The sequence below is a fragment of the Cryptomeria japonica genome, chromosome 11 (assembly GCF_030272615.1).
Source record: "Cryptomeria japonica chromosome 11, Sugi_1.0, whole genome shotgun sequence".
Lineage (NCBI taxonomy): Eukaryota > Viridiplantae > Streptophyta > Pinopsida > Cupressales > Cupressaceae > Cryptomeria > Cryptomeria japonica.
The window spans coordinates 563,315-573,124 of record NC_081415.1 but is presented as its reverse complement, the minus strand read 5'-3'; positions in this window follow the sequence as shown (position 1 = coordinate 573,124).

Below are 9,810 nucleotides of genomic sequence, written 5' to 3'. Positions count from 1 at the left end.
CAATGTATTCGTGGGATATGAATGAGCCTAACTAACGGGCATTTTTCCGTTTGTACCCACAAAACTGTTGATTTCAGAATAGGAGCAAGATTGGCTTATTGATAGGTTGTATGCTCATGAAAGGGTACATTCATACGGTTAAAGTTTGGTGATTGGTTCACGATAGTGGGAGGTCTGTTAATGGGTTTATAGATGGTTTATAGTATGGGACTACTTTGTATTTCTTGCAGGAGGCATCTAACTGCACTACAAGTAAGGCGAACATATCTTACCTCCTGTAGAATTTGAATTTATGACTTCTCTTTCAAACGCAGTAACTTATTCAACTAAATAAAAAAATTAGAAATCTTGCAAATTCTTATGTTATTGAGTGAAAGAGAGACTCTTATCTTAAAATTATCGTATATGTGAATTTTCGTCTAATAATCTTTAACTGAAGTTAAAGTGATCCCATGAGGAAGAAAAGATTTTTAAGATTGATCACCCAAGGGAACCCTAACAATTCATTTAGCACCAAAAAAGTATTATCTTAAAAGATTTTTTTTATTTGTGATCCCAAATCTTCCTCTCTTCTTTAGGCTTAATGTATTAAATTCAAGCACCCCTTCATTTTCAACTGATTTATTTTATAATTGGTATTGGAAAACATTTATCAATGAAAGGTAATACATACGAATATTATTAAAAAGTTCACTATTTGGATTTTTTTTGTGATAGAGATCAAAATTTGGCAGATTCTAGATTTCAAAGTTAAGCAATAACCATTCGGTTTTACCTATTGTTAAATAGACTCTCATAATAAAGGCGATAGACTTTTCTATGTCTTATTTATTTCTATTTATATGGAATTCAATTAGATTTTGATTTTCTTAAATTAATATATGTATTTAGTCTATGCATAGAAAGTTTAGATCTCAAAGTAGAATTAAAATATTATACTCATGTAGACCATCATTCACCATCTTTTCATTATGAAAATATGGAAAATAAATAAAGCATGAAATATAAAAGATTCAACAGTAAATTGACCTTTGTACTTCATTTATCTTGCTTCTTCGATTGAGTTGAAGTAACTCTTAAGCTCCACTTGATGTGCTCTGATTTATAATGGATGCAACAAGATGAAATATGGATTGTTCTCAATGCACACCATAACAATAGCTCAAGCTTAATAGTGAAAATAACAACATAAGTTTCATATAAAAGTGGTTGATCTATGTGAAACCTAATAGCATATAATAAGCATGAAAATGGATGGTGGAAATCGAGAGGAATGCCTATAATTTATAGGTTTTCCATGGAGGAAATGAAATATTAAGATACAATTTTAAATGGATGGATAGGATTTAAGGATTGTGGAGACATGGATCGAAGGCTATGGCAAGGGCAACATAGAAGGAGATAAGTGTTCCATGAGGTGAAAGAGAAGGAGTGCTTACACATTAATAAGAAAGTTGGCATGTCTAAGAGATATGGAGACTACACACATGTTAAGAGAATTCTCACACATGTGTGAGCAAGTTAGTGGGCCCAAGTCAATAGGAAAAAGGTGGAGGCTTGAAAGGTTTTTAAACTTACAAGATTTCATGCTCACACATGTGTGAGCAAGAAGTGAGGTGAGTAAGCATGCTCACACACATGGCTCGCATGAAGAGGATAGGGACACATGTCAAATGCTAGCATGCCTAGATTTTAATCATGTGAATTAAATTAATAATCAAGATCAAAAGTCTATAGATTAAAGAATTGAAAAGAAGAAGAAAAGTTAGTAGGGTTGATTAGATTCGTTAATTAACTAATCAATAGTTAATTGATTGATTGAGTTGGAGGAATTAGATATTAACGACGTTGGCAATATGTGTCATCATTGATGTCAACCTGATGTCTGACAACGTGTTGTTATTGATGTATTAGATGATGTGCACATTAGGCACAATTGAGAGCAGTTGTTCCATTTCAAATTGATCAATGACATAGAAGACAATTTAGAGGTACATCAAATAATAGGATATCAATCTAGAATAGATGGTATGTATTTGATACACATGATTTATGCCATGGTTATATGATGTGGTTACCATGGTTGATGTCTAGAAGTCAGTCAGATGAAATTTCAGTTTAGATTCATAATGGGATTATTGAGTAAATTTGTGTAAGTGTATAACAATCTATTTTCTTATGACTATGTGTTGGTAAATTGCTCCACATTTTACTACATTACATCTTTTGGTTTTGTGGTTTATATAGACATATTTGGTGAACTTTGTAACACCTCTCTAACCCTAACACGATAAAGCAAGTATTATGATACTGAAGCTACACTTACATGCAAATGAAGTAAGTATTGAAATCATAATCAATGTAGATAGAGATATTTATTAGATCTAGTGGTTACTATGATGATAACGATTATACTAATATAATTAATTATGAGAAGTGGCATGGTTATGTTTCTATGCATGTTAGATGGGAAAGGGGTGATATCACATTATTTGAATAGATGAGAATGCATTTGATATTAAATTCCTCTTCCAATGAATTTAATATTTTGGTTGTTTATTATGCTAATTAGGTGGTAATTTGATTATACTTTGATAATGATGTACTGTGTAGTTGTCAAGTGGGTTTTCTAATGATGTTTTCTATGTGATTTATTTTGGGGAAATGAATAGTGATCTTTGATAATATTTTTCCATTATTTCTTTCCATTATGTTTCTTTTGGATTTATGATGGCTTTAGTTGCACATTATCTGTTAGGAGTAGACATACTTAGTTGATATGTTGAAGGTTGTTTATGTTTAATGACTATATTTCGAGACATGATAATGTTATGATTATTTATACATATAAGGACTTATTGGAGGTATTAAGGTTTATGGTTACAATTATGATTTCCTATGGTTTTGATATGATGAGGATGTATTATTATGATATACTGACATGTGTTTCAAGTGATTCTATTGGGGAATTGATTATGACTACTAATGTTATTTTATATCATGTTAGATGTGTATATGAATATATATGTTGTTCAACTGCTTTATGTTTTGGTTGGTGCAGGTACAAAGCATCAATTCCACCTAGCTTCACGAACTTGAGTGTGCCTTGACGATTCTCAGTGATGGTTTACATAGAGCATTAAGGCTCGTCTAGCCTAACCCTAACCATCATCTTGAATTGGGGTGATTGTCTTGGTCTTGAGTCTACCTCCTCAAGTTGTCATGAAGGCAACGTCTGTGTACCCTATGTCAGTGATTTGGTTGTGTGATTTTTGGTGGATTTATTGCAGTGTTAATATCTATTAGCATTTGGTTATATTTATTGTTATTTATTATTTATTTGATTAAGTGATATTTTATGTTATTTATGTTATTATTATTTAATCATCACCTCTATCTTTATTCATAAGATTATTATTATTATAACTATATTATTTATTTAATTGTATTTTTATTATTTATTTAATTGTGATTTTATCCTAATAGTCTACCTCATGTATTTAACTATTTGTATTTGTGTAAGCAAAATTACTAGTGTAAGCGTATTTTATGTTTGGTGGGTGCAATTGAATAGTAAATAAATAAAATGCAATTTGGTGGGAGTTAGTTGGATTTTGGTGAATTATTTAATAAAATATTTATTAATGTTGGCATTGTGTTGTCATTGATGTCAACCGGTATAGGATGGTTACCAGTATAAAAGATGGATGTGCAACACTGTTATGGATGAGTATAGGATGAGATATCTTTGATATCACCTTGTGTTGTAGAACACTGGTAAGGTAAGGGAGAGAATGTCATTCAGATGAATGATCACTAGAGTCACCGATACGCAAGTTAGTGTTTGACTTGTGTGGATGAAATGGACAGGTTACTGGTACAGTCTATCACCGGTAAGGAGAGTATGTCAACTGGTAAGTGATTGCTGACAATGAGCAGGATGCTTGGATGTTGATTGTGATGAAGAGGCAGAATGTTACCTGAATCACATCAACACATGAGAAGAAGGATGTACAGGTCACCGGTATGTTGTGTGGATGCAGAACAGCAAGACTCCCACCGGATAGAGATGCAGTCATCATGTGAAGAGATGACTGACGGTGAATGTGCCCACATCGGATCACATGTGTCTCTTTGATGATATGTTGCACAAACAAGGAAGCCACATGAATGCATTGCAGGATGCAGATGACAAGGATCCACTATCACCAATAAGTGGAGTTTATCTCCTATTGTGCATCATAACTTTGGGAGATAATGAAGAAGAGGTAAAGGCAAGTGTTTGAAGGCTCACACCAGATCTACTGGTGAATCAAAGGAATGCCTCAAGTGCATGAAATCGAGGATATGCACTGGACCGACAAAGAAGGCATGTTGAACTCTCAGAACAAATGAAGTGTGATGAGTTTGTCACTTTGACAAATCGATTGAGATATGGTCTAAGCTGATCAGGAAGAAGGCAAGACTGAGCAGATGCAGATAGAGGAAAATGGTCAGATTGAAGATGGAATTTGTTGAAGGTTGATGACATGGTGTCATCAAGAGTGTTTACCAGTATTTAAGTCCATCGGTAATATGGACAAGGTGTAGATGCAGAAGACTTCCCATCTAATGAAGATGTGCATAAGGTAGGTTAGCGAGAGTGCTGACCGGTTGAGTGTTCCACTGGAAGAGAAGCAGAGTGCAAGGTTGATGACAGACCGGTTTGAGGGTTTAACCGGCAGGGTTAGTAAGCCGGTAGATGAACTCGGTAACGGAGTTGGTCGGTGATCCCATTCATACCGACATAGATGATCTAGCAGAGGTGGATGCCAACATGGACGCTACGTGGAGTTGAAGTGGCAAGTTCGCAGAGGTCGGTGATGTGTCGTGTAGGGATAGGTGTTTCTGTAGGTGTGCATTTAATATAAAGCTCGTGATTTGTGGATCAGATCAGAGGAGTGCGGCTCGAGGAAGAATGAACGACAGAGAAAGATCGGAGATTTGTTGGCACCTAAATCGAAGCAAGGAAATCAGATTGCATGAGAACCTCGAGAAGGAAACAGCTGAGACATTTATGGCGTTTTGACAGATGCAAGACCATGTTTGCCAAGTTTAGAAAACGTGTATTGGAAGGCGTGTTAATGGTGGTGATGTGTAAACAATTGTCTTGGAGATCAGATCGAATGAGATCTGATTGGATTTGGTTTGCCTCGAGGTCGAAGAAGAAACTCTAACCGCCTGAATTTGAATTAGCTTTTGGCGGGAAGACTAGGCTATAAATATGCAAGCCTAAGATATTGTTTGGTGCACCTAAAGGGAAGAGTGTTGCTTCTGTATGTGAGAGAAAATCAGTCAAGTACTCAATGAGTATCTGAAAAGAGACTAAGGGTGTGTGAGTGAGAATTAGGTTGAGAGGATCAATCGGCAATAGTGAGAAAACCGGTAGTGTCCATACCGGTAGAGCAGAAGTGAAGGAAACTACAGAGAAAGCAGGCACAGAACCGGCAAAGAGTAGTACCGGTGAAGAGCAGCAGAGCAATAGAGAGAAGAGGCAACCAGAAGAGAGAACCGACAGTGAACTGGACAGAAGATCCAGCAAAGAGATTTGAAGAAGAGTTACAAAATCCATTTGTAACAAGAAGATAACTTTAGTATCAAATTATGTTTTTGTATTCACTAAGTTGTAGCTCAGTGCAGGGGTTGTAGCTTCTTGGGTTGGTGCCCTAAACAGTGTAATCAGAGATTCATTGTGAGGCTGGATTGGAGCAGTAGACTCCAACAGCATTTCTCACCAAGGTTTTTCCCATCTTGGGTTTTCCTCGTATATGCTGGTGTTATGTGATGTCTCTGTTGTGTGAATACATTTGTGATAAGTCTTCTCACTAACTGATAAGCCTGCATTGAGTTAGATCTGAGAATCGATATACTCACATAGGATAGTCAAAGAGAAAAGTTTGAGAACCACTGATTCACCCCCCTCTTAATGGTGCATTGTGTCTAACAATTAAATAATATGTGATATAAATTGTTGTATTAATATTTTAATATTTGACCTCATTATGTGTAATTATGAGCAAAAATGGTATGTGTACATATATTTATTGTGTGGAGTAGTTATTAATAATCTTTTTACATGTGTAAATTATATTTGGGGTGGAAGTTAATAATATTAATTGATAATTAATTCTTTTGGTGGGAGTTGTTGAGAATTTGGAATGAATTAATTAAAGTATTTATTAAATAAATTTGGTTTTGTATAGTTTGATTTTCTCAGTGGTTGTGATTTCTCGTATAAGTTTTTGGAGAGGAAATATTATTTTTGTTTTTTTATTTTTTGGGAGAGAATCCCTTCAACTTGTTGGAGAAAAAAAAGGCTTTTGTAGAGAAGGATTTGAAAGGGATTTTCAAGAGGGTTTTGGAAGGAAAATTCTTGCATTTTTTAGTGGATTTTTGAAGATCTTTGGTGATTGGTTTTGTGTGATGGATTGAGGTTTGGCTAGAGTTTTGCTAGTTGTGGTTGGAATTCAATGGTGTTCATGGGAGTGTTATCGTGCAAACTTCTCCTTCATTCTCCTTTTCTCAAGCCTTGAGGTAAGATTCACTACCCTCTTTATTTGTTCTTTGATTTTTTGTATTTGAAATGGTAAAATGATGTGTTTAGTACATTTCTTTTCAATTTGAAAATGGTTTTAATTTTTGGTTATGAATGTCAAGTTATATGTTGAAATGCTATCATTTTCTTTGTGCAAATTGAGGGTTGTTTGAGGGTTTGTTGTCTTGTTTTCTATGTATGGGTGTCGGGGCTGGTTTGGTTGACTTTTGGAAGGTAGCTAGGCCTATCTCAAATGGGTTGTTTCCTGATTTTATTTTCGGTGTCATTTGATTACCCAGTTGAGTGCCCAAAGCCACCCCTATGCAAATGCACAGGGTTTTATGCAACTATGTAGCTTATGGCTTCAATTGTGCAATGTTGGAATACAAATGTACATGTATGGGCAGCAATAGCCTGCAAATGTGTAGCATTAACCTACAAATGCATATGAATTGGGCTCAATTGCAAAGCTCTTTGTTTAATCTTGTTTCGGTTCGTGAAGCATCCCAGAGACTCGATTTGATCTTGTACCCTATATATCATGTGGTTTTGGGTTTGTTTGATCTAATTTGAGTTGATTTGTTGTTCACGTGCCCTTTCATATGTTTGTATGTAAAAAAAAATTCAGTTGTTGCATTGAAATGGTTTCATTAATGAATCCTTGTGGATAAGGTCTAGGAAAGCCTATATGTATGATTTATGAATCAGTTTCCTAATTATGGATTCATGTATGATTTATTTGAATTATCTATGTTATTGAATCTTATCATTCCTTAGGTTGAACCCTAGGTTAGAGGTGTCTAGGTGCAATTTAAGGGGAGTGGCTATCAATGGGGGTCGAGACCTTAAAGTGGTTGTCAAGATAACCCATTGTGAGTTTCTTATCAAGTAATATCAAATGAACTGGGGGAAAAACACATTAACAAGATAATTTGGTGCCCCACCCATGGCCTTGAGTGCTTGTACAGACTAAGGATGGTATTGGGAAGTCCTGGTCATCTGCAAGGCGGCGATCTCGTATGATCAAACCTCCTTGTCTTCATGAAAGGATGGTTTGGTTCCGCATGAGCTGTCAAATGGGGATCAAAGTCTAGAGAGACTACTAGAATAGTCGACATAGAGGCTATGTGATGACACTCCTTCCTATTTGTATTCTATGACCCTATCATATGTGGTTATGTATAGAAGCCTCTGGTGGAACCCTGTTATGTATTTTATCTATCCTTGTGTATACCTTATGTTCACTTGGATGTTGGTATTGTTCTTAAAAGTTGACCTTGTTTGCTTGTATTTGTGGGGCTTTGTGTCTATCTACAGAGCACGATGGGGTGGACCTAAGGGTTCCACATGGTTGGGTGGTGATTGCCAACCTCCATTGGGGACCGATGGACTTGTCCGTGTGCGTTGGATGGATCTTGTCATCTTCTTTATAGTACCTCTTTACTCATTATGCAAATTATTCAATTATTGTATCAGCATATGTCATGTATCATTGTGAAGCATTGTGATTGTATTATTGTTATTGTATTTTGAACACTCCATTAGGAGGTTAATGTAATGTAAATAGATGTAATTGATAAGCAATGTAATTCTAGAATAGTGTTTGAGTGGTTCGGTGTTGATACCAACTACTCTTATGTGAATGGATGATCTATCATATCTTATGTTGAAAGGTTATCATAAGAACATTTGGTTTGGTGTTTAAAATGAACTTATGTGTAGATGTTCTTATGTTATGTAATGAAATTGTTATTTCATTTAAGATTAATGTATCTTAGATTTTGTTTAGGAGCATTACATAATAGAGACATTAGGAGATTAATGTTCTTTTGCTTGTGCATTGCAATGAATAATTATTTGTTGAGTTAATAGATGTAATGTATTTCGTTTTGTTTTTTTAAATATTACTATGTTATTTTGGTAGTTGTTGTTGGTCCTTTGGGTTCCTTAGCGGGACGTTACAAACTCCTTATGTGCATGTCATGAATAGTGCACTCAAGGATATGGGGAAGATTGATTGGATCAAAGTAATTATCAATAATGCTAGATATATTATCAAGAGGCATTGCAACTAATGGCTATGACAACAAAATGGAATTAATAGCCCAAGTGCAAGACAAAGCAAGGGAAGACAATTAAGGATCTAGCGAAGAGTGATGTTTTTGGAGGTGATGCAAAATGTATAATCTCCACGTTACTCTAGTTTTCCAGGTCATTAGATATGGGGATGCCAATGCACCTAGACTTTAAGAGGTGTATGAGTCTATTGAGTCTATGCTAGACCAAATGAGGGTTATCATGCGAGAGCACGCCAAATTAGCATTTTACAATGAGCACATTCAACCAATCATTCTTCACGGATGGGAGAAGCTCAACACTCCCTTGCACATGGTTGACAATGCATTGAACCCCAAGTGGCATAAGCAAAGGCCTAGTAGAATTACACCCATACAAGATGTTGAGGTGAAAGCAACATTCATGATAAAAATCCAAAAGAGGTCGACATCATTCACACTGAGTGAACAAAATTTGCCACTTAAGTTTTATTTTGAAGAGACCAAGATGGATAGGGCAACTATGGCACAAAAGAACCCAATTTGTGGAGTTGTCATGGACCAAATTCTTTGACCACCACTCTTAACCATTTGATGTCTATCCCAGGTTTCCGATTCTTCACATGTTGAGAGGAAATGGTCTACTTATAGCTTCATCAACTCTCTTCGAAGGGATGGGCCTAACTCAAGGAGAGCAGAGAGAGGGTGTTGTACCTCATTGACCACAAAACACTTTTGTGCAAAGAGATTCTAGTAGTGCAATGGGATGTATACCCAAAGGAGCCGACACAAATTGATGAGGATGATACAGTTACACAAACATGGCTTGTAGGTATTAGTTTGGAGGAGCTTGACCATGGAGAGTCCACTTCTAATTATTCTATTGATGAGAAGTTTGGGGATGGTTATAGATCTCACTTTACTCAATTTTGTTATTTTAAAGATGCACTTATTGTAATCATCATTATGAAATCTTGAATTTGGCATTTTCATTGTTCAATGTTAGTTATTAAGTTCACTTCAAAGTTTAGTAATATTTAAGTTTTACTAATTTGCAAAAGCTTTATTATTAATTCCACATTTAGTTCCCAAAAGCTATCCCCCCATCAAGCCACATTTCTACGTTCGATGCTGCTAGTCTAGGTCTTACACCATGATGATTTTTCTAAGCAGCAAGGACTT